Source organism: Cupressus sempervirens, chromosome 10 (assembly GCF_028749045.1).
Source record: "Cupressus sempervirens isolate cs-2001-9-10 chromosome 10, ASM2874904v1, whole genome shotgun sequence".
Classification (NCBI taxonomy): domain Eukaryota; kingdom Viridiplantae; phylum Streptophyta; class Pinopsida; order Cupressales; family Cupressaceae; genus Cupressus; species Cupressus sempervirens.
In genome coordinates, this window is record NC_143127.1 from 122414890 (window position 1) to 122442854 (window position 27965).

The window sequence follows — 27965 nt, forward strand, 5'->3', positions numbered from 1 at the left end:
AAATACATTTGAACTCAACTTGTCTCCATTTTTGGGTGTTCACCCAGTCTTCAATGTAGAACTATTGAAGCCAAATTTCCCTCCTTTACTAGACATTACAAATGTTGCTAAAGAAATAAATTACACAAGGTTGAATTTAGAAGTTGTTTGTTGATCTCAAAATGGTTTTGACAATTGAGTGTCAACAAACTTAAGTTATTTACTAAGTTCATGCCGAGCTAGTAACATATGCCAAGTATAATATGTACAAGTGCCAAGTTGCAATAAGTGTTGAGCCAAAAATATAATAAGTGTCAGTCACCCAAGTGTCAAAAAAGTATAAGTGTTGAGTGAATAGTAGATGCTGAGCATGTTCAAGTTTTTAGCCAGACAAAATTTTAGTAACTATCGAGCACCAGTATCAGCAAGTGCCAAGCTACATAGAATTGACATAGAAGTTTGTGAAGGCACAAACAAAGTTGTAAACCATTTTGCATGCTAGCTCATGGATATATCTCAAATCTTGGAGATAAGATTGAATATATTTGATTCCCTATACAATAAACATGAAACCAATCAAAAAAATGGAAAGCTAAAGAGGTAAAAAGGAATAATCTCAGACATAGATTCATACCTAATCCTAAGTCACAAAATCTTTATAAGAAAGTCAAAGCCCCATAATTTGTGTGTGTAGAATATGATAAATGTGAGCAAAGAATAGAGAGAAAAAGGGGTGAATTGATAAGAGGAAATTCAAGGTGACTTAGTAGAGCAGGAGTATTGCAGAATCAGTTAGTAGAACAAAGGATTGGTGACACTACATTTTCATATTAGATCAATGAGGATCAGATCGAATAGAACAAAGGATCTCAAATCAGCAATATCAGATTGTAAGTAATTAGATCAAACTTCTACTATACTCTCTAACAATTATATCAGCATAATGGAAATCCTATGGACTTAGGTCAGTTTAATAGCCATTGAGAAATCCTTTAACAGTGTAACATTCGAAGTGATTTTTTTTGTAAATCCTTTAAATAGCTACACTTCTAGCAAGCTATAAAATCATTTAACAGGGTAGGATCTAAGCATCCTATGTAAGCCATTAATAGGGCAGGCCTTTCATAGGACAAACCATTGTTCATGATCAAACTTTATAACCTTGACAAGTTACATTACTGTTGTAGTAGTAAGTTGTGGGTGTCATCACCACCCCAGTTTTACCTTCTCATTTTGGAGGGTTTCTGGGTGATCATATCTAGTATCAACTATTTGTGTGCATGCTTTTACTTTCATTTTATTTTAATATGCTATATGTGTGTATTAATTGATGGTAAAAAAATTATTGGTTAAAGTTAAGTACTTCTGATTCACACCCCCCCCCCCCCGCCCCCCCACCCTCTCAGAAGTATATTTCTCATATGTAAATTCCATAAATTAGTATTAGAGATAAGTTCTCATCAAGAGAAGCCTTACAACTTGGAGAAAAGATCTAGAGATGGAGGTCTAAAAACTAGGAAAGATTATAGAGAACCAAGGAATTGAGATCTAGCTCATTATGCACTCACTAGAAGAAGCTAGAGAAGAGTTGAGAAAATCCTTAAAGAGAAGGAAAGACATCACCGTTGCAAAAAATGATACTCAATACAAGGAGATTGACACTACCAGGCTCTTGGTTAATGGAGACTCAAATGAGTTTGATGTAGTAATAGTAGATCTAATGGAGAAGAATAGAGCTCAAGTAGAAGAGATCAAAAATCTTGAGATTGAGCAAGAATCACAAGCCATGATGCTATGTGAAGTAACCAAATAGAAGAAGATAGCCATTGAAGAAAACATCATGATAGAAGACGACAAGAGAAACCTAGCCAACAGACTATAAGAGAAGTCAATTGAGCTTGCTAGAATTTCTAACATGCACTTGGATACCCTAAGTCAAATGATGAATGCTCATCATGAGCTAAATGTCAAAGACATTGAGATCACCAAACTGAAGTTGTAGAATGAACAACTACAAAATGATCTAAGGAGAGAAAGAGAAATTGTAGAAAGCTTCAACAAACCCAATGAAGCCATCAAGTACTTTGAGTAACTACCAAAATCTCCTAGATCCAACAATGACACATTAGGACTAGGTTATACTAGTACTGAAGAAGGAGAGTCATCCAAGACTGCTGAACAAAGGAATAAAAAATGTAAGAATTCAAAAGCCACTTGTCATTTTTATGGTAAGAAAGGACACACTACTAATGTGTGCAGGAGCAAGAATGCAAATCAGCATGACAAACCTGAAAATATGGGTCATTGTCATAAGTGCCATAAGCAAGGTCATCAGGCACATGAATGCAAGACAAGAACCATGCATGCACCAAGATTTGAAGGTCATTGCTACAACTAAAAAAAATATGGACATAGAGACTTTGAATGTAGATCTAAGCCTATGTGTTCACCAAACAAACCAACAAAGGCAGGAAGTCATGGACACTTCTACAATTGGGGCTACAACACTAGGTAGAGTTGTCACTATTGTCAAGAGTATGGGCACATCGCTGAGAACTACATAAGAACACATTTCAGTGGAAACTACAACAGATGGTTAAGTCAAATCACATGCTTTAGCTATCTAAAGACTGGTCATATTAGCAAGTACTGCCCAACAAGGTCAAAGGCACCCAATTCTAAGTTCAACAAAGGAAAAGGGAAAGTGGATGTTGAACACATCAGAGGAGAGTTGAATAAGACATGGAAGAGAAGAGATGAAAGTGTTAGTGTAGTTTTTTATTTTTCCTATTTTGCTAAGTTTTTCCTACACTTTTAATAATCTCGCTTAGGTTAATAAAGCATGTCTTATTAGGTGAATGGTTGTGAAGTGTCACCTTCTTACATGTGAGCATCCATTAGCTATCTTGGGAAGATACTTTGCTATTTTTAGTCTGATAGATGGTTGCTCCTCATTGGTTGGTGTTGCCAGCTCCTCCCTCTTCCTAGCCTATATAAGCATGCTACCTGACTTGTATTTGGATCTCTTGTTTTTGCATCCTCTTAATGCTATTTTGCTTCCAGCATTTGCATTACTCTCTTGGAGACTAACTCTATGATGCTATTTTGATTTTGTATCATTTGCATTCATAGTTTAGATATTTACTCTTTGCACTAGTTTTTTGGGTTATTAATCTTTTCAGATTCTAACATGGTATCAGAGCTTTTCTATGTGCAAGAGTATATTTTAGTTTCCTTATTTGAGAGATTCGAGGGGGGCGCAAATAAACTTTATTATAGTTTTTTGAAAAACAAAGTATGCTCTTCTCTTGCATCCTTGGATGATCCTGAAAATCAAAAAAGTTTTGACAAAAATGATTTTTCTCTGGGGTTTCAATCTCAAATTTGACAACCAACTTGCATATTTGGAGTTTTCAATCAGTATTGCAGGTTTCAGCATGTCATTGATAGACTTAGGATGCTGATCCAGCATTTGCATGTCATATTTTGATTGCTGGGGTCATTTTTCAATTTTTGGAGCTATTTTTTACTGTTAAAGGTGTCTAATTTACACTACAGCAACATCTTTTGTACATCAAAAAGAAAAACGCTTTCTGGGTTTTGTTCGCAGCCCCAAAAAATCATTTGGGTATCTTTTAGATTTTGCATGCAAGCTGTATATTTTGCAAAATCAAGCATGCAAAGCTACAGCCATACCCCTCTCCATTGGCAGTCACAGATTTGAACGCAATTTTCAAATGTCTCATTCTTGCTCATACGGACTCCAATTTTGATGATTCTTGTTATGAACTTGGCTATTTTTTTGTGCTCTATCCACTAGTGGAGTTGTTTTTTGATTTTCATGCATGAATTCTTAAAAAATTACAGATTCTCAGTCATGACTGTGCACAGTTCTCATTTTGGAAACTTCAGAGGATCATAACTTTCTCATGCGACCTCGTATCGAGGTGATTCTTTTTTTGAAAGTGCATAATTTTTTGAGTAGATCTCAGTGGTGCTATTTATTTCCTTGATTATTGTGCCCAAGTTTCACTTTTAGCATATGCTCTTCATGAGGGTTTGTAATGCATTAAAATCAAGACCACTAAGTATTTCTTTCTAGTGGTAGTTGTAAACACACTAAAATAAAGTGCCAAATCATATTTCTTTGGGCGGGGGGGGTTCTTTGATTGAGTAAAGAGGGGGGGCATTGTCGTGGTTGGGTTCTCTTCTTTCTAGCATTTATTCTCTACATTTCTTCATCATGGATCAAACAAATATGCCCATCCTAACTCCATACAATTACTTTGAGTGGAAATCATGTATGAAAATTCACTTAAGGAAAGCTGGATTAAACAGGATAACTATGGGACTTGAAACTGAACCTGCTAAAGATGAAGATAAGCCTAAGTGGTTTAACAAATGTGATGAGACATTTGGAACATTGTGTTTGTCTATTTCTCCTGACTTGCTATTTCACATTAAGTCTTTGGATACATCAAATGAAGTATGGACAAAGCTAGAAACACTATTTGGCACACAAGATTCAATGAGGGGTCATATGTTGGAAAATGAATTAATTAGTTTGAGTCTAGGTAATTTCAACACAATCCAAGATTTCTTCACCAAATTGAAATCACTAAGGTTGCAGTTAAAACAATGTGAAATTGAAAAGAAAGATGAACAACTGATTCTTAGTATTCTCTCTAAGCTAAGTTCAGAATATTTTGTGTTTGTCTCTACCTTCTATGCTACTAAGGGTGCACTTGGTACTCAATTCACCATGCCATCTTTAGATGATTTTTCTATCAATCTCACTCGAGAACATGACAAGCTAATCCAGATGGGCACTCTTAAGTCCTCTAAGTCACGTGCCTTGGCTGCCAACCAAGGCACAAAAGAACAACAAGGACAAAGTAGTAACAACAATAGTAAGGATAAGAAACAAAAGAATAGCGAGGAGAAGAAGGATCAGATATCAATTTCTTCAAAAGAAACTATTGATACACCATCTTCCAAGGGCGATAAGCCTAAGAAAGAAAAGGTCAAATGTGCCTATTGTAAAAGACCTGGTCATGATGAACATAAATGTTTGCAGAAACAACTTGATCACTTGACATACATTCTTGAGAAGAATAATATCAGTGTTCCTGAGTCTATCAAACAAAGTTCTAATGAAGGGTCTAACAAAGAAAAAGAAAACAGCAAGGGGAAAGGAAAGGGCAAGGCCCTTTTTGTAATTGCTTCCTCACCATCCACTTGGGTTCTTGATTCAGGTGCTTTACACCACATGGGTTCATCTAAGGAAGAACTTGCATCCTTGGAGCCGTGTACTATGCCTTCTATTTTGATGGGTGATAACACTCCTGTTGAGGTGTGTGGGAGAGGGTCTATTGATGTGGGGGTTGGCACATTCCATGATGTTCCTTGTGTACCCTCATTGTCAACTAATCTCCTATCGGTATACCAGATCACTCACATAGGTTTAGGCAAGTGGGTTGAGTTCACTCCTGATTCAGTGGAGATATGTGAGTTGCACAATGATTCTACAGTTGTAGCTGGGAGAGTAGATCATCAGTCACGACTCTATATGTTTTCTCACTTTGTTCCTGATCCTCCTTTGACTGTTTCACTCATTCACTCTAATGATGTGAGTAGATTATGGCATGAGTGGTTTGGCCATCTTAACTTTCACTACTTGCATCAGCTTAACCAGCAGAGCATGGTCACAGGGTTGCCTTCTACTTTGACATTGGAGTCACTTGGAATACATGATAGATCTTCTGATGGGTCAGATTCACTTGAGCAGTCTTCTACCTCCACTTTTGATGCAGAGAGTGATCTAGAGGACTCACCTCCTTCCTCTCCTAGTCATCATTCATAGGTTGATGATTCTCCTCTAGATTCTCCATCTTTTGGTCCACTTTGGGCTAGACAGACCCTGTAGTTTGTAGGTGATTGGGTTGGGGATCCATTAGACACCAAGCAGACTCGTTTACAATTCCAAGATGCTTTACATATCTTCATTGCTACTGCCTCAAATCTACAGTCCATTCATGAGGCTTCTGGTATTTTTGAGTGGGATATAGATATGTAGGAAGAGTATAGTTCCTTGATGAGGAACCACACTTGGGATCTTGTCCCTTTTCCTAAGGGAAGAAAACTTGTTCAATGTAAGTGGATCAACCGGACAAAATTTGCAAGCTTTGTTGGAGGTGCGGGATGCTTCATCTTTTGGGGGGGCCTCTTCCTCTCACTTGGAGTCCTGATTTTCTTTGGGGAGTCTCTTTTCTCTCTCTTTTGGGGGAATTTTATGTACATGGGTACCTCATCAGGCTTGACTTGCAAGGACCCATTTCTACATCCTCCCAAGCTTCGCTTATGGGGGGGTGTTAGTGTAGTTTTTTATTTTTCCTATTTTGCTAGGTTTTTCCTACAATTTTAATAATCTCACTTAGGTTAATAAAGCATGTCTTATTAGGTGAATGGTTGTGAAGTGTCACCTTCCTACATGTGAGCATCCATTAGCTATCTTGGGAAGATACTTTGCTATCTTTAGTCTGATAGATGGTTGCTCCTCATTGGTTGGTGTTGCCACCTCCTCCCTCTTCCTAGCCTATATAAGCATGCTACCTAGCTTGTATTTGGATCTCTTGTTTTTTCATCCTCTTAATGCTATTTTGCTTCCAGCATTTGCATTACTCTCTTGGAGACTAACTCTATGATGCTATTTTGATTTTGTATCATTTGCATTCATAGTTTAGATATTTACTCTTTGCACTAGTTTTCTAGGTTATTAATCTTTTTAGATTCTAACAGAAAGCAACACATCAAATGGAGAGATTGCTTCACCCAAAAGGTCAAGTAGTCACACCTTATCAAACTAAGCAAAAGGAGGTATGTGGGACTAATATTTAGATGCTTTATCATACATTAATTCTAAAATAAATTAGTGCTGAAAAGAATAAATTAACATGAATAAAGATGCAAGGTCAAACACTCAAGTTTTCATCTTACTATCAAGTGTGAAAAGTTCCTTTCAGATGCTGAGTAGATGATAGTATGTGTTGAGTTGTCAGCCAAAACTAGTTGGAGCCGAGTGAGTTGTTATTGCCAAGTAAAGGTAATATTAGTTGCTATTGAGTAAGGGTGAAGTTCCTATTGATGTCGAGTAAAGAAAAAATTTCATAGAAGTCGATCATATAGCTGTATATGCACTAAGCATTAAATGCAATGTATTGAAGGGTATAAGGTCAATTTTTGCCCATTTTTCATCATTACGAACACAGAGCAAAGAGCAAGCAGAGCAAAGAAATGATTTTCAAGCAAGAAAAAATCTTTTGTGTAGATTCCAGCAATGATTCAACATCATTTCATCGATCTAAGGTATTCTACAAGTGTTAAGCTACGCTATTTTTAAGTTTGTTAAAACCCTAGATTGCATAATGTCTTCTAGCTCTAAGAACCCCAAGGACAAGGAACCTTTTGAAGTTCAATTAGCCAGTAATGAGGTAAAGCAACCAGATTTTAGGGCTATTCTAGAGGTTGCATACAAGAATGACCCAGTAGGCATGTTATCAATTATTCCACCCAAAGTCATGATGGTACAAGATGTGAGGAAGTGCTACAGTTGCAAGGTTGGAGGAAAAGGAGACATGGAAATTTGCTAAGAATATGACAAACTATGTGAAATGGAGTGTTAAAAGATGAATACAAGATTGTAGAAAGAAAGGGCTTGACCCATGCCCTATAATTCTCCACCATCTTTAAGATCAAATGGATAAAGATTGTTCTAACTAGAATTCATTATGGTTGTCTGTGGTTGGAAGGAGGACCTATCAAATTCTCTAAAAGAATTGTACATAGGGTTATAGGATATCCAACCCTAGATTAGCCCAAGACACTAAGAAGAAATTCAAAGGAAGTAATTGAGAAAAATACAAGGGCTCAATGGAATAAGAGAGGAACGACAATTGAAACCATCAAGGATCCACTTATTGAGTTTGCAGTGAGGGTGACATCTCACAAATTCTACCAGTCAAGCTAACTGAACAATGTACCATGTATAGTAGTTGATGTAGGGTACAAAATTGTTAAGAAATAACATACTTATGATTTGGCAAAACTACAATTGTAGAAAATAAGGGAAAACTTAGGAGCAATAAGGAGATCCAAGAGTGCTCGATGTAAGTTTGGTTCCATTTTGATATGTATATTTTTCTATGTTCAAAATGAATTCCCCTTTTTTGTAAGATAGGATGGAATACCAGTAGGTCTATAGCTATGCAAATAAATGAATACATAGATCAAATGGGAGACAATTTTGAGTCACTCATGACTAGTTATTTTAAAGATTTCAAGAAGTCAATAAAACAAAGGCTAAGAATCCTTGTTTCCCTGGTAGAATAGTACTAAAATGACATTTGTTTCTTAGTTGATATTGACTATACATACATCCAAGCTGTAGTACCAAGGGTCGGATGGCTAAGGCCATAAGGTTATGAAATCAACATAGATGAAGCATTAGCAGCTATTACTACACTGCTTGTAGAAGTTGACAAAGGAGCAAAAAAAATTGGAACATATGATGTTGTCAAGTCAAAGGTGGAAATGGAGCTAAACACAAAATCAACTTTGAAAAAGAAAGATAAGTTGGTTAGAAAATGAAAAGCCAAATTTGGTGAAGGAGCAGAAGGAAATGATGAAGATGAAGAAGAAGAGCAAGGCCAAGGACCACTTGCCTTAACGCAAGGCATGGGAGAGGATGCTAAAGAAGAAGGTACCAAGGAGGAACAAGTTGAGGAAGCACCTGCTAAACCTAAACCTAAGAAGAGGAAGGTTATGATAGCCTACAACTCATCCAAAAGGTAAGAAAGTAGCTAAACCAAGCCCTGCTAAGCCTACACCTCTAGGTACAAGAGTCGGCACAAGGCCCACCACACAAAAGGCTAAGGAGCAAGTGAAAGAAATAAAGAAGGTTACTGAGCACCAAGGTCCTATGTAGAAGAAACCTACAAGGAAATATGTTGCACAACTAGACTCAAATGATGAAAGGACTAAGTTAGAAGACATAAGCTAGTTCAGAGTGGTAAATCATGCCACCAAGTCTAATCTAGAAAAAATTTGTGATAATATTAAAGATAATGCAGACTTAACTGGTTTAAAAAATATTGATTTTGGTAAACTAAGCAGAGAAGAAAAAAATATGGTTGAAGATTCAATGTATGCCATGATGGCAAAATTCATGAATACCCCTCTTGAATTTGATAATACAATGCCTAAAGATTTATATTCAATTGTTGAGAATAAATGACATTATTGCCTAAATATGGAGAAGGAAATAAGGGAATCTACCCTCACTCAAGTAATGCTAGAGTTGAAAAGGGGACAGATTACCAAGGCTAATCAGAAGCATGGGAGAAAATTTGCACCTAAATACAAGGTATTCTATATTATCCAAAACAACATTGAAGATGTTGTTAATAAATCCACCAAAATGTGGAAAATAATTTATGGATTGACTACTGTTAAGAAAGGAGAAGAGGATCCCTTTGAGGGAAGAAATAATGTAGAAGATGAGGATGAAAAAGAAGAGGAAATAGAGAAAGAAAAGGAAGATAATATAGAGGAGGAGGCACAAAAGCAAGAAGAAATGGCAATAGGTGAGGAACAACAAACAGATCAGAGTTTGCAAGACACATAGTTTCCATAGTAACACACCTATAGAAAACATAAAAGTGAAGGATGTTCCATAAAAATTTGGTTAGAACATTAACCCATTGACTACAGAGGATCTAAAGAAGATCCTTGACCAATCAACACTACAAGCACAATTGTGTAATAACCCAATATTGGTCAGTGTAGATGAATTGCAAAAAGTAGTAGCTGACATAACTAGGGACAAGGTGAATACACAAGAACCACCTTCTATCATCCCTATAGCTACAAGTGGAAAACCTCAAGCACAAGCATCAATTGATACAAAGGTTGATTCCATAGTTAAATTTGTTATGATTGAACAACAAACTCGGATTGTAAAGGAACAAGAACCCACAAATGACCAAATAGGATAGATAGATATTTTATACCTACTACACAAACACAAGGTGCACAAAAAATAACTATCATTGATCAAGGTAGGTCAGAGGAAGAAAAGGACATTCCAAAAGAAAAGGAGGAGGAAGCTATTCAAGCATTGGTGAATTTTCCAACAATTAGCACTCCTACAAAAGTCCTTCAGAAGCTGAGCAATGATGCCATGCCACTCCAAATTTCAGCACCAAGCTTGAGCTCAACCAAGGTTGCAAGGGTAATTCACTATGGAGACCCTACACTAGATGAAGAAATAGTCATTTCAAAATATGACTATGCAACCATTATACTTGAACAAATCAATCTAATGTAGGAGACATTGGAAAGAAAGAAGAAGCAAGAGATACTCATAAATGAGTATAAACAAAAGTAAGCACTTCATGAGATTAAGGATATCTTTTTAGATGCCTTCAACTTGCAAAAACCTAATGAAACAAAGCTCATATTGGAGCAACTCGCAAAAATAGTAGACAGGTGATGAATGAAGACTAGGATGCTAATGTAAAACTTATGGAATGGTCAAAGAAGAAGTTTCAAACAAAGTTAAATGAGAAAATATCTAGTGAAATAGCACTATCTCAAGTTGAGCCAGCTACACAAATTGAAAAAGTGAAGAAGGTACTTGAGAATATATTCTCACTGTACACTAAATTGTGTGACCCAACAATCTTCACACAAGAGACAAGCCAGAGGATACTGAGTTTGGAGAGAAATTTGAGGATATCAGGCATGCAATTACCACAAAACCCAGCTCAAAGGGAAAAGAACTTCAATACAGTGTTTCACACACAGAAGGAAATAGTTGTATTGATAGCATATGAGGCTAATACAATGGTCATGTTAGTTCAAATACAAGCTACCTTGACCCCCCAAATGGAAATCCTCCAAAAGGAACCAGGCTATGCTGAAATAGTACTAAAGAAAGATCCAAATCTTTCAACTCTAGATGGCTTAGTTCACCTTGCAATAGAGACAACAATTCAAATCAAATCCCTAGAAGTTTCCCTATAAAACTGGGATGTTGCTCTAAAAATTGTCATGGGAATTAATTTTTTTTTTGGCTAAATACAGTGTATAGACCCTTTTCCATAAGTGTCAAAAAGGGCGAGAAATTGTAAAAGAGGGAGATAAAACAAAAGAGGGAGATAAAACAAAAGAGGAGATAAAAGCTAGGGGGAGACTTAATCTACAAGGGGAGACATGTGAAAAAGAATAACAAACAAAGGGGGAGTAAACAATAGAAAAGCAAAAATAGGGCATATCATAATAATAGCATGAGGTAAATCTACTCAAAGGAGAAAAAAAATTTGGATACAGAAAAAGATACATCAACTTAGGGGGAGACAATGTTTTCGAGGTATATAGTCTACTATAAAATTTTGAATTTTTTTTTAAGTTTTGTACATATGCCAAACTATAAATACACTATACTCAAGGAGATTAAATTCATCATGTATAGTTAAGTGTTTTTGACACTCATGTCAAAGGGGGAGATTGTTGATCTCAGAATGGTTTTGACAATTGAGTGTCAACATACTTAAGTTATTTACTAGGTTCATGTCGAGCTTGTAACATATGCTGAGTATAATATGTACAAGTGTCGAGCCAAAAATATAATAAGTGTCGAGTCACTCAGGTGCCAAGAAAATAGATAGTTTTGAGCAAGTATAAGTGTCGAGTAAATAGTAGATGTCGAGCATGTTCAGATGTTGAGCTAGATAGAATTTTAGTACGTGTCAAGCACCAATATCAGCAAGTGTCGAGCTACACAGAATTGACATAGAAGTTTGTGAAGGTGCGAACAAATTTGTAAACCATTTTACATGCTAGCTCATGGATAGATCTCAAAGCTTTGAGATAAGATCAAATCTATTTGATTCCCTATACAATCAACATGCAACCAATTAGAAAAATGGAAAGGTAAAGAGGCAAAAAGGATGAATCTCAACCATAGATTCATACCTAACCCTAAGTCATGAAATCTTTATAAGAAAGTTGAAGCCCCATAATTTGTGTGTCTAGAATATGGTAAATGTGAGCAAAGAACAGAGAGAAAAAGGGTTGAATTGATCAGAGGACATTCAAGGTGACTTAGTAGAGTAGGAGTATTGAAAAATCATTTAGTAGAATAGAGGATCAATGACACTACATTTTCATATTAGATTAGTGAGGACCAGATCAGATAGAACAAAGGATCTGAAATCAAAAATATTAGATTGTAAGTAATTAGATCAAACATTCTACTATACTCTCTAACAATTGTATCAGCAGAATGGAAATCCTATGGACTTAGGTTGGTTTAATAGCCATTGAGAAATCCTTTAATAGGGTGACATTTCAAGTGAATGTTTTGTAAATCCTTTAAATAGGTACACTTCTAGCAAGGTGTAAAATCCTTTAACAGGATAGGATCTAACCATCCTTTGTAAGCCTTTAATAGGGAAGACCTTTCATAGGGCAGATCATTATTCATGGTCAAACTTTGTAACCTTGACAAGTTACATTATTGTCATAGTAGTAAGTTGTGGGTCTCATCCCCACCATAGTTTTACCTTCTCATTTTGGAGGGATTCTGGGTGATCATATCTAGTGTCAACTATTTACATGTGTGATTTTACTTTCATGTTATTTTAATATGTTGTATGCATGTATTAATTGATGGTAAAAGTTTTATTGGTTAAAGTTAAGTACTTCTAATTCACCCAAATTTTTAAATTCCAACACTATTAATCTACTCCAAAGTGATCAAATTGTGGAGGTTTCCATGAAGAATTTGAGGAAGTAGACAATCTATTTGTACTGTATCATAAAAGCAGAACAATTTTTTCAACAGGGAAAGTGGAGTACACATGAACAAATCCAACTTGATTTTCCATGTTTGATGCAAAGTGTGGATGAAATGCGACCTATTTCATCTCAAAGAGGAATCAATGATCAAAACATAGTCTAGGAAGATGTAGAGGATGTTGGCACAAGCAAGAATGGGAAAATACCAAAATCTATTTTTTCAGTATTTTCTATGTTCTAGTATTTCACATTTTTAGAGGACTTTGGGGCATTTTTGGGCTTTAGCTAATCATTGAAGGTGTAGCAATACTTAAACATTCAACCACTAAATGTAGAACTTTACAAGATCTTTCCCAAAATTCTTACAGTTCTTGATTTCAAGCTACGAGTAGAAAGTTATGACTTCTACAAGTAGACATAATTTTTAAATAGATTTTTGGAGTTTTCATAGTTAGAGTTTATTTTGCAATTAATTAGCTTATGGACTATTCATTTTCATTTTCAAGGGATAGTGGTGACCCTTTGGATCCATCAAACTTGTATAAACTCTATTTTTGAGTTGAATGGATCAATTTTTGGCTTGCAAAAACATTTATTGTTGCATTTTAATTGCTTTCAATTAAATCATAATACCATAGGTTCTACACTAGGTATTGTAATCTGAGTTCATAATTCAAATCAAAATCTCCTTCAATCCCTTGGGTGGAGTATTTATTATTTTTGATAAAACATCCTTTCTTATAGAGGGTTTTTAGGGATTTCCTCTTGATCCCATTACAAAAGAAGGGGAAATTGTTGAGGATTAGGGGTTTGTGGAAGTGGCTCCCTTAACCCCTCTCTCCATGGTTCATGTTGACCTAGGGACATATATGGTAGTAAACAAATTTTTACCTATCATAGATTAGATTCAAGGGAATAATGGAGGATTAGATACAGTATCGTTGACCATACCCTCCTCTCCTCAAATTCAAAATATTAGGAGACATTTTTGCAACAACTACTCATTCACCTTCTGGTGAAAAGGCTTCTTTATCTTATAATTGTAATAGATCCTCCAACCATGGTTTGAGGTAGAAAAAGATTCTTTATGTTAGAAACTCACAAAATATTTCATCAACTATTGATCTCTAAGCCTAAGTTTCCTATTAGTGTCCAACACTTAGTCATTCTCTATGCAGCATTGGTTAGTCATCCCAAGAAGGATGAATTACAAAGGACTTATTTATATATCACTACATGTTAAGAAAGTTAGAGGTTGTCAAGAAACCTAATAGAGACTGAGCCAACATACATGTGAAGTACAAAAATGGAGACCGAGTGATGAAAAGTTAACTCGTGTGAGTCACTATATGTTGAGCCTATAGAAGTCAAGAGAAAACATGAATGTTAGTTATGACTGAGCATTAGAACATTCAATTGCCGAGTAAACTAGTTTTGGAATATGTAATTGTAATGGCACAAACACTCATGTAAATTATTTTAGCCAATTCTATGTGACATTTAAGGATTGTAGAAAAAGTTAAGGAGCAAATTAATCCCAAGAAAGGCATATTAACCAATTGAAAAATCATAAGGGTAAAATGACAAAATGATGAATTATTGATCATTGATTATAATCTATAATTTTCTAAAATTACCTATTTAAGAAGGTATCTAACCCTAAATCATTATAGAATGCAAGAAGAAAGCATGAAGGTGTGAACAAACTAAGGATAAATCAAGGAAGATTAAGTTTGATAGGGAGATTAGACATAGAAACCTAGCAATGAAGGGCATAACAAAGAAGATCAAAAAAGGAGATTAGTCTTGCACATTGAAGAGAGGAGATCCATAAACAATTTTTAAGAGCAAACTAAAGGATCAGGTACTAAAACATACTAACAAGTGAATTTGGGAAAATCTCTTAATAGAGTGGTTTTAACAGACCTTGTTCAAATATCCTAATAGAGTGCTTAGTTTATTGTGAGTTCTAATACTTTAATCAATGTAGACTTAATAGTCTTATATTTCTTTTAAGTGAGTAGACCCATCACATAGTAGATCATTAGAAGTGATCAAATTATAACCCTAACAGGTGAACTTTGTTGTTGCAGCAATAAAGATTTGTGGGTTTCATCCTCACCCTAGTTCTACCTTCACCTTGGAGGGTTTCTAGTTTAGCAAAATCTTTGTGTTGTGTGTTTATATTTTCATGGATATTATGCTTAGATAGATTTCATTTCAGCATTATAGTTTATGATTATATGGTATAAGATCTAAGATATGAGATGGATTAGGAGTGAATGCAATTACTATTATATTATTTAAGTAGAGAAAGTTTTATAGATTCTCACCCCCTCCCCTCTTAGTATCTTGTTTACCTATAAGACTTCCAACAATTGGTATCAGAGATTTGTTCTCTTGAAATAAGTCTAACATCTTGAGAGATTGGATCTTGGAGATGGAGGCTTACAAGATGGGAAAGATCATTGAGAAACAAATGATTGAAATACATATCATACTGCACCAACTTGAAGTAGCAAAAGAAGAGTTAAGGAAATCCTTAAAGAAAAGGAAATATATGACTATTCAATTGAATAACACTCTATACAAGGAAATTGATACCAAATAATTGCTTAACAATGGAAATCCCAATAACAATGATGTAGTAACATCAAACCTATTGGAAAAGAACAACATTCTGAATGAAGAAGTCAAAGGACTAAAGAGAAAGCATAAAATTTAATCAAAAAGACTATATAAAGTGACTGAAGAAAATAAGAAATTTGAAGAAGACAAAATCATGGCTAAAGAAGACAAAAGACAAATAGATACCAAGCTTGAAGAAAGGTCATTTGACATGTAGAAGCTTAGTTGGATATGATGGATCAATTGTTACTTGCAAATCACAAGTTGAACAGAAAGGGCATGGAGATCACAAATATGAGATCACAGAGTAACCAACTAAGAAATAACTTCTAGAAAGAATGAATACACCAAGTGAAACTATAAGGTACTTTGAAGAACTAATAAGATCACTAAGCTTATCTAGTGATACTTCTAGTCTAGGACATATTGGGTACTCTTCATCTACTAAGGAAGGAGAATCATCAAAGAGTGGAGAATAAAGAAATGAAAAACCTAAAGGCAAACCTACATGTCATAATTATAGTAAACTTGTGCATACAACAAACATTTTTAGAAGTAAGAAAGGTTTGCAAAATCCTAAACCTAAGTTTTCTAGGAATTGTTTTAATTGCAAGAAATAGGGACACCAAGCATATGAATGTAGGTCAAAGACAAGAGATGCACCTAATGCACCTAGATTTGAAGGAAATTGCTATATATGTCATAAATATGGACAGAAAGCTCAAGAATGTAGATCCAAAGTAAAATCCAAATGGACATCTAAAAGGAAAACACATAAACCTAAGAAAGGTAACTCTTACAATTTGGATAAAAACACATGGTATAACTATCATTATTGTGGAGAGTATGGACACATTCCATAAAATTGTATTAAGACACATTTCAGAGGCAACTACAAGAAATGGTTGAATGGAAACCTTGTTTGTTTTAGTTGTCTCAAGGTTGGACATGTTAGTGAAAATTGCAAGACTCGAGCACCAACACCAAATAATGAAAAAAATAGTAGAAAAGGAAAAGTTGAGATGAAACAAACATGGAAAAATATAGTAGAAGTTGGAGGTAATGGATCAAGAAAAGTTGAGATCACCCAATCTAATGGATTGGGTGATCACAACACATCCAACTAAGTAAAGAAGGTATGTAAGGGACTGTATACTTGAATGATTTATCATACACTAGTTCCTAATGAGAAATGTGATTAAAAGCCCATATCATCATGAATCAAGATGCATTAGGATAAATCTGAGGGAAGAAGTAAATAATAGTATCAAGTCTCAAGCATCAATAATATTGTTTATACTGACTAAACATTGCAATGTAGATAGGGAGCTTAGATCAAGTAAGTTGATCTATTATCTAAACAAAATGATATTGACAGAGCAAAGTGACAATGACCAAGTATTTGAATGGAAAGAAGTGTGAATACAACTTGTGCAGGATGAGATAGCAGTTATGCACCTATTATAGTTCAATGCATTTATTGTAGACTAAATGAATAGATTGAAGGTATATATCTAATTCTTAAGTTAATTTTCATTAACCAAGCAATTCTAGTGTATTCAAGTGATTCAAAGGTGATCAAAGCAATTTTAGTGATATAATAAGTGAATCATAGCGAGCCATTGGAAAAATTCAAAGAATTTAGTAAGTAAAGTTTTAAGTGGTGAGATAAGTTGATTTCAAAGTTGTTGAAGTAAAATTTTTTAAACCCTAGTTTGGAAATGGCATCCACTACATCTATATCTGGGAAGAAAATGTTGAAGGAGAGTAATGCACTTGTGAGTAATGATTAGTGTTCTCCACCTAAATTTATAGCATACCCTGATACTACAATGATTGGCGATGAATCTAGCACCCTGTCATCAATTCCACCAAAAGTGTTAATGGTTTACAATGTATGATTGTGTTACATATGTAAGATTGTAGATATTGGAGACTATGAGTTGCATTCTACTTATGATAAGTTTTATGACAATGGAGTTTTGAGAGATGGAAACAAAATTATTGTTGAGAAAGTACTTACCCATTTCTAAAGGTATTCAAAAGTGGATGGTTCAAAATTGTGTTAAGCTGAGTCCATGATATGAAAATTTGGTTGGAAAGTGGACTAGTAAATATAACAAGGCAATAATTCATTGAGTGATTGGTTATCCTACTTTCGACAAACCAAAGACAATAAGGTGTGTTGCAAAAGATGTCATTGAACAATTGACAAAGGCTAATAGAATGGTTGTGGAATGTCAATCGATGGGATTAAAGACCCAATTATTGAATTTTTAAATTGTGTGATTGCACATAAATTCTATTAGTCAAGCTGTCTAAACAATGTTCCTTGCATTGTGATCAACCTAGGTTATAAAATAGTAAAGAAGTATCACAACTATGATATGGCTGAGCTACAATTGCAACAACTATCAAAAAATATCAAAGTGATAAGGAAGGTGAAGAATACTTCTTGTAATTTTGGATCCTTGTTTGTATATTTTTCTATGTACATAATTCATTCCCTACTATTAGCACAGTTGCATGGGATGGGAGTACACTAGCTATTGAGTAGATAAATGATCTTATCAAACAATTGGGAGCAAATTTTGAGGCTATCATGGATAATTATTTTGATGAAGTCAAAAATAAGATTAAGAATAGGATGAGGATACCAAAATCAATGGTAGAACATTATTTCTATGATATATATTTCATGGTGGACACTGGTTTCACCTATGCCCAAAAAGTATTACCAAGGGTTGTATGGCTCAGGCCAAGGTAATACAAAGTCAATGTAGATGAAGTTCCTATAGTATTTGCTACCTTTTATATGAGGAGATAGACATGAATGTTGATTCCTTTGACAATTATGAGACAACCAAGTCAAAATTCTATTGGAAACCAAAATGCCCAATATAGATAGAAGATGAAAGAAGATCATTGAAGATCTTGAGGGAAATCTTGGCAAAAGTCAACTTCAAATAACACAGGGAAATCAGAGGATGAAGAATCAGATAAAGAAGTAGAAGATAAGAAATCAAAAGGTAAGGAGTTAGTTGTTGTTGAGCCGAAGGAAACCAAGAAAAACAACGTACTAATTATTGATCCTAAGGTAAAGGAGGATTTAATGAAAGATATGAAGAAAATAGTCATGTCTTTAGAACCTAAGCCATAGAGGAGAATGATTACTATATCCAAGGCAGCCTAGTCCCCATCTACTAAGACAAAGAGGAAAAAGGCCAAAGAAGTTGACAAAAGCCTACCTAAGAGGCTAAAAGAAAACTAGTCATTACACCTAATGAGGAGGAGGAAGATGATAAAGAAACTAAGTTTGATGATCTAAGAAAACTTTAGATTGTACGTAGTAATGAGGCATATTAATGTCTCAAATTTGAAATAGTTTTTTTTATAGTTTGAACTTAATCTTTGAGCCTTGTGAAAAACATTTCCAACACATTTGTTTTAAATATTTGTGAACTTATGCTAGATACGGCTAGAACTTATTGAACTGATGGATAGTGGCTATGACATACTATGCTTAATATTATACATAGAATGCAGTATTTCATATAAATATTTTAAGCTATGTTCTAATATTTGAAAAAGAGTAGAAATGTTTCCGTGCATATGTGTTTTGGATGTTTCTAATTTTTAGGAAATGGAGAAGTAATGCAAAGAGTGGTGATTACCATATTAAGTGAAGAAGATGATAAGGATCGATCATGACAAAGGAAGTGCAAATCAGTTCCTAACAATAAGCTACACCTACAGAGAAGTTATTGTTCTAAGAAAAATCAGGAAGACCCAATTTGCTACATTTCTTGCGAGCTTTTATTTTGTTTCTTAATCAATGTTCTATGTGATGGTTGACATTCTACCTTCTTTTTTGGTGATGTTTGTTTGTATCTTTTATCTCATGTTTTTAATAAGTATCCAATCCTCTATATAATGGACTTAGAATCATTTTGGTAAATAGAGGAGAAAAGATAATGAAAAAAAAATACTAGTTTAAGATTTAGAAGTTACTCTTTTCTGTTCTTCATGAATCATTGAATGATGTAAACAAAAGAAGGATTCTAATGAGAGAGTGATTTTGGAATACCTGTTGTGTTGTGTTCTTGTAATATCTTAACTTAAGATAGATTTATTGTATTAGTCCTACATCATTGTCACTATGAAAGTTCCTGTAGTACTTGTGGGAATAATCATGGTGGATGTTTGAATAGTTAACTAGTTTAGAATTCCTTTTTCAAAGTTTTCTATAGTTATCTATTGTTAGTACAAGTGTGTTTACTATTCTGTATTAGTAGTATAGATTCCTTTCATGCATTTTACTTTCCTACAGCATAGGTGTTAAGAATCTAAGAGGAAATTAGTGCACATATCGTGCTGACCCATTTCAAGTCCTATGTCCTTAGGTTGACAATTCAAGTGTATTTCATGATGGAATGGATAATTTTCAAAATGGACATAGTATTCTTGAGAGGAATAATGGTGTGATTATCTTTATCTATTATGGAACCATACATTTTTAGCACCATTGTCGAGGATGTTGTCAAACTAGGAACCTTTGTGAGTCCTTTATTTTTAGATAAGTTTGTTAGCTAGAAACTGCAAAAAATTGTGTACTTGATTAACAAGTCACCAATTCAATTGCATGTATCGAAGAGGAAGACAATGAGATGAATATGGGCTATTTCTTCCATGGGAGTTTTTTAATCTAAACAAAGAAATTGAAGAAGAATTTGAGTTTCCTTTTGCGGATGCAAGCTCTATTTTTCCTACAAAATCATCCTATAGAGTAGAACCTTTAGATACAAGTGGTCTTCAACCTTTTGCTGAAATTTTGGCCAATTTCTTTGATAGTGCTGCTCAAAATCTACCAGTTGCTAACAATCTAGTAATGAATGCTCCTTTTAGCAGCAACCTCATAATCAAATACCTCTAGTAATGGCACATCCTAATTTTCCATTTCCACTCTCAAGCCTCGTAACCAATGGTAATCTCAAAAATATACCTCCAAATGCTCTTCCAAAGTTTTATGGCCTTGCAACTAAAGATTTTGATACTTGCTTGTTTGAGTTTGACATCCTTTGTCATAGCTTTGACTACAACACTGATGCCCATAAGCTCAATTTGTTTCTAGCAACATTGAAAGAATCATCCTTACAATGGTTCATGGGCTTAGGATGAAATGCAAACTCTATTTTTGGATAAATACAAAGAGTATTGAAAAGAAAATGATTCAAGAGGATATTATATCTTTAGAATATCACAAAAGGAGGATGAAACATTGGAAAACTATGTTTCATGTTTCTTTTATACACTACAGAAGAACCCTCAGCATGTATTTGCAAAGGATTCAAAAAAGCTAGTCTTCTTGAGAGGGGTGCATGATAATTGTCTAGAAACACTAAACCTAATGGTTGGTGGTGATGTATATCAATCTTCTTAGGATGACCTTAAGAAAGTCTATCTTTACTACTCAAGGTCAACTATGAAGAAATGATGAAGACATCGGACTGCAACTACTAAAGGGATCATTCAGGGTATTTCAAAGCTCGAGATATCTAATATGCTCTCAAATTTTAAGTAAGAAATAATAAATGATGTCACTACACATCTCAACATAATTACTTCAAAGAAGAAGCATGCAGAAGCTAACTTGCAACTAGCTAAGTACTATCCACATTGTCGGAAGTAGAAGAAAGATTGCTAATGCAAATTGGTTAGTACATCAAGATAGATGGGGAGGATGAGCAAGTATTCTTCATTTCTCAAAGTTGGCCATGGGCCCATGTCAAGATATGCAATAGGACCCTTTACAAAATTCAAATCTATATGTTAATCGATGGAAAAATTGTAATACCCAAGGTCCTCCATAATATAGTCAACCTAATTGGATTAATGTTTGGAAAAATAATCCACAATAGCCTCAATGGCCTCAAAATTCCCAACCTTCTTGGCCAAACTAGCAAAATAATCAATGGCAGAATTAGCAGAACCAATGGCAATCACCCCAAGGGAATTGGTAGTCTATAAATCAATGGAGAGGACCCCAATAATGGCCTAACCAAAATAATGGTAACACATAATTACCACAATTACCACCTCCAGTCCAAAAACCCACACTAATGCCACCACCTACAAGTCTTGGACCCCAAAAGTAGACTTAGTTGCCTGTACAACCTCAACAAAATCCAAATAGCCAACAACAACAACAATTCATGTATTCTATTGATGCTTAGCAATACCCTACTCATTCTCTAAATGTTGCAAATATACATTTGATATCTGGTACAACCCTACTAGCTCTTAAACTACCTCTCATAAATAAAATACTAGATACTCCTACAACATTAGAACCTGCAACTTCTCAACCACAAGTGGTTGACACAACCAATGTAACTAGCTTAGCTCAAACTTGACAACAATTGAACCTCCTTTTCTCGAGAAGCTCATATAAAGTAAACCAGCAAAAATAGAGGAACAATCCTTTAACATCATTGATCAGTTAAAAAACTTGCATGTTCAAATACCTTTATTCTAAGCTATTAAAAATGTTCCTATTTATGGTAAAGCCATTAGAGAAGCCTGACTGAAAAAGCTTGGGACAAAGGAAAAGGACCCAACTACAGTCTATGTTGTAGAACAATTTGTTGACATTATGTTAGGAAAATTGATTATTCCTAAATACTCGAATCCAAGAAGTCTAGTTGTGAATGTGATTATAAATAGTCTATCTATCAAAAATTCTTTAATTGATCTTGGTGCTGCTATAACTATCATGACTAAGGATACTATGAAAAAGCTGAATATAGAAGGATTAAGGGCTACCCCAACAATTCTACAACTTGCAAATAGTTCTACTATCACTCCTAGTGGGATGATAGAAGACATAGTAGTAACCCTAGACTCTTTAGAGTACCCTATAGATTTTATGATTATGTCTCCAAAAGTCAATTTATCTAGTTACCCTATCATTTTAAAACAACCATGGTTAGCTATAGCTAATGCAAATATAAGTTGTAGGTTAGGGAGTATGACCATATCTAATGGATAGGCAACAAAGAAATTTGATCTATATCCTCTAGCACAACCACAACTAGATTTAAGTACATATGTATGGCTAGATTTAGGGGATGGAGAAGAAGAATTAAACTCTATAGCATAGCTTATGATGTTACATAGAAAGTCTTTTCTGAAGCTATAGGAAGAGGATTCAGTAATTGAAATTATTCTTAATAACACTTGTGTGGTAGAAAAATAATTATCTGACAGTTATGTGTTAGAATTAACTACATATGAGGAATGTAATGAGAGTTTTTTTATGCTCAAGGAGCCAGACATTACCCATCATCTCTTACCATGTGAACTAGATACAAGTCCAATCTCTGAAGCTACTATAGTTGATCTCACAACTACTGTTGAGTTGTCAAAAGGTTATAATCTCCATGTCAATCTCAAATTTCCTTCCACACAGATGAAACAGTTATTAGAGCTTCTTCAAAAACATGAAAATAATTTTCCATGGGACTATGGGGATATGAAAGGGTTAAGTCCTACATTATGCACTCATAGAATATACACAAATGAAGGGTGCCTAATGTAGACACCTAAATCTAATTACATCACTTAAGAAATCCTATTTAGTCATCTCCTAAGGTATCATTAATTAAGTATTTAATATTTAATTAATCTATTGTCATCCCTTAGTTAATTAGTTAATTTAATTAACTATAGTCCAATTGATAAAATCAAATGATCACCCAAAATTAATTTATCAATTAAATCCCTATTCCTCTATTAAATTGAATAAATCCTTAAATCTATTCAATTTAATTCCATACCCCCATTTTATTAAATAAATAATTTAACAAAATATCTAAAATCCTAAAAGCCTCCCTAAACCCTATACCCATTCACACATACTAACCTCACTTAGCCACCTAACTAACCCATCCCATCAAATCTAAGCCACTTGCCCCCTAATCCCCCTCTAATACAAGCCTAATCCTCACTCTAACCATGTGCACAACCTTAATCCTAGATTAAGAATTCCTAACCCAAGCCAAAGTCAAGACTTCCACCCACCTCCCATTTTAATATTCATACAAAGACTTTATCCTCCATTTTAATATACAAACAAAGACTTAACATCCTCTTTTAATATATTCAAATAAAGACTTAACCTACCTCATTAAATCCCAAACCACTTGCCTCTTAATCTCTTCCTAATCTAAGCCTAATCCCTTCCTTAAGCATGTGCACAACTTTAACCAAGGTTTAAGAAAGTCTTAAACCAAACCAAAGTCAAAGTTCCATCATTAAAGTCTTGCATTCCTATCCAAGAGCCTTTTCTCCCTCATAACTCCCTCTAACCACCTATCTTGACCATCTTCCCTATCCAATCCCTTTATGACACTTGTCACAAGGACAGAGCTTTGAAGAAGCACAATCCATGTGCTCTCTTCTCCTTGCATCCTAGCCCTCCTTAACCAATTCTCCTTCCTTGCATCCTAACCCTCCATCTCACTACCCCTTGGCCTATACATGAAACCCTCTCCCTTCAAAAATATCATCCACTTCTATGCTAATGTTATGATGCTATTTTGAGAGCCTAAGGACTAAAAAAATACCATCATGATGAAAAAATCCATCCACAAATCCATTTTGAATCATATCCTCCATTGAAGATTGAGCAACTTCATTGAGCACACATCCCATCTTATGGACACATCTATGCATCAAAGGGAAGATTGCTTGGTTTAAGAGGTTTGCACATTCTTAGGCTACTTTGGTACTTTAATTCTCTTTTGTCTAATCATATATGTGAGTTAAGTCTATTGTTTTGAATGTTTTGGTTATCCATTCTATTCCTTTAAGCACTAGCTTTACAGCTCTACATTTTGGCATGCCCGGTGGGACCCCACAATCACAAGGTGGAATTTATTTATTTATTTATTTTTTATTTAAAAAAAAAATTTAAAAATCTCATCTTCTCTCTTCCTCAAATTTTCTTTAATATTTTTATATTAAAAAAAAGAAAAAAAAAATTAATTTTTTTTTTTTTGGGTAACACTTTCTTTTGTGAAAATTTGGTAAAAAAATGCATATTCATATATATGTATTTTTAAAATTAAAAAAAAAATCAAAAAAGTGCAGCATGACATCAGTAGCCTTCTACAAGCCCTTTCTAAGCCTTTAGAACCAACGTTTGATGTTTTGCTCATAACTTGAGCATCCAGACTTTGTTTTTGAAAAGTGAAAGATCATTGAAAAGTTGGTTTTCAGCCCATCATTATGGTGTTGATTTCATCAGATTTTGAGGCCTTTTAGATACTTTTTTTTTTCTATCAAAGATTGAACTTTGTTTTGAACATTTTCATTGCAGGGTTATTTGACTTTTTATTATACAATTTTGATACCCTAACTTGCAGTTTTGTAGGGATATTTTCTAACTTGTGTATTGCAGGATGAAGAGTTATATGAAATCACTAACCATGTGTCTTGCATGTTTTCCTTACATGGTTTAATGCTCTTGGAAAATGAACTTGAATGTTTAAACACTTGTCCTTGAATGCATGTTGCTACAATCAAATCTTGAATGCCATGGCCTAAAATCTAACATTTTCATTGGAATGCATGATTAACATGCTCTTGAATGCTAAAGGTTAGAAAGAACGAATGCGATAAACATTTGATTTTGGGTATTAAAGAACATTACAAATCAACACACTTCAACTTTGGTGCTTAAAATGAACTTCATTCAATCTCAAATTCTCTAAAGTAAAAATGTTCTTATTCCCTCCTTTTCAAGCTTTCACGTGCATGATTTATTTTTGTTGACTCAATTTTACTTTTGTTCATGACATTTTCAAGTTCGAATGAACATTTGAATGCTAATCACGTGTGTCTTCAAGTTATACGATAGAGAATCTAAAAGCTTTAGAAATAGAATAAATCAAGTGTCTTGTGTGTATTGAGATTGTGCCTTTTAGCACATCTTTGACTTCTCTATTTCTTGCAAAGTAGAACCATTTAAATACATGATGCATATACCGAAGTTGTTAGCAAGACCATTTGCAAAAACCTCAAAGTGCTTCTAGCGAGTTCATCCAGCTCTGGGAGGCGCATCCCCTTTGGTGAGAAGCTCAAACTAGTAAATAATTTGGTTGATATATAAATGAGGGGAAGGGTAAACTGTCTCGCTCCATTAGGAAAGTTTGGGCAGTGTGTTTTTGGGGGTAGACTGAGGTGGGAAAACTTTCCCATGATTTCAACATGTCTAAAATAGATTCTTAAGTGGATCACATATGTAACAACTATTTGGCTGACACCACAGACCTAATTACAAACCAACTTAGTAACTACCTTTTTATCCTTGGCATGTTATTTTAGGGGATATCAAGTTGTGGGCTGTTGAATAGCATGTTGCATCCAAAATTTGACCTTAGGGATAAAGAGTGTGTTTCAATTGTCTTATTTTTGCTCAAGACCCGTAAAAAACATTTGTAAAACATACACAATTCTATGGTTATTATCAAAAATCCTTTTGCTAAAGAGATCATCTATTTGTCTTTCTCAAAGTTGCTTTGTCCTTTGAGAAATTTTTTTCTCTTAAAACCCTCATATCAGAGAAAAAATTTCACCTTTATTATCTCAAAAGGCAGTTGTTAGCAAGTCCATTTGCAACAATTGTTTGTCTTGTTGGTCTAGATTTTCTCTTTGCCAAAAAAGTTATACTTATTTCCTCAAAAAAAAAATCACTAAGAAAGTCCTAGTTACTAATCCTTTTTCCTTGGTCTAAAGTTTTGTCCTTTTTCAAAATATCCTTGTTACTTACCCTACTTGACTAAAAACAACATTTTTACTCTTGAATAAAAGATTGTTAGAAAGTTCATTTGCAACAAAATCCTAAAGTCTTGTTTGTCCCACTTGACTCAAATTTTACCATTTCTAGAAACTTAGCTATCCCTCAATCGATTTATGATCCCAATCCAAGGTCAAAAGGTATACTTAGCATAGTCACTACCCATCAAAACCTCATAGTTGCAATCAAACCTCTTTGGGTTATCTCATGTCAGGCCAACCTAAAGCTAAGTTCAAAAAGGCTAAACTTCCACAAATACCAGTTTATAACGAGATAGAAGTAGAACATCAAAAACATACCCCCAAACCAAGGATTTCCAAGCTAGACCAAATTGAGAAAGATGTAGCAGACATTGCATTACAAACTGAGTGGGATTACAAGATTCAAAACCTAACTCTTCGACGAGGTGTCAACCATAGCCTTATTGATAACTCTTGTGTTAACTACTTTGATTAGGTCCATCTTTTTCCACACACACTTATGCACTTGTCTCTTTGTAATTTTAGTCTCTCTGTTAACTCTTCATCCCATCTAAACATTTGGTAGAATCATCTCCTCCACTTTTTGTCATCAACCTTATGTTTTTAGAAATCCTCCAAATCAAGCATCATTAAACCCTAGAATCCTCCATTAGTTGCTCCACACTTAGAACCTAACTCTAAGTGGGATTACAAGATTCAGAACCTAACTCTTTGACGAGGTGTCAACCGTAGCCTTATTGATAACTCTTGTGTTAACTACTTTGATTAGGTCCATCTTTTTCCACACACACTTATGCACTTGTCTCCTTCTAAGTTTAGTCTCTCTGTTAAGTCTTCATCCCATCTAAACATTTGGTAGAATCATCTCCTCCACTTTTTGTCATCAACCTTAGGTTTTTATAAATCCTCCAAATCAAGCATCATTAAACCCTAGAATCCTCCATTATTTGCTCCACACTTAGAAACATTTTAGCATCACCTCATCAAGCTTTGTCTCCCTAAAGAAATCTCCATCCATCTCACCATCATAGTTGTCCTTAAACTAAGCATTGTTTAGGATAAACTATCACTTATGTCTCACATTTGGGCTATACACTTGATCCCATTTGTCTTTCAAAATAGTCACAAGGATTTTAGGGTTTGATATCACCACCACATATTCAGGTTCACACTTAAGGGAAACAAAATCTCCTCCACATAGAACCATATCATCTAGATTCCTAAAAGTATAATATACACTTAACTTCATCCCTCTTTGAATTTTCATCTTTAGGAAAATCATCCTTTCATGCCACCCACCACATGTTGTGGTAAAACCACACGAAAAAAGGACATGGATCCTAGTCATAGTAGTAACACATCTCGAGCTTAGTCATGCCCCATAGTTTCCATGATACTGCCAGATCCACCACCACAAATCCCTGAAGAAATAGGTTCCTCCATAGACACTGATGCTTTCATGAACCAACTTGGTAATGTCACCATTGTTAATGTCATCATAGACTGAAACAAGGAAACCATCATGGAAAATTTCTTAAGGGATAATGTTGGTGCCTTTGAATTTGGGTGTCCACCACCTATCGACATTTTAGATCCTACACACACTCTATTTGGGTGGTAACCACCATCTACAGAGTCATCTATCCTTACTAATCCTTTCT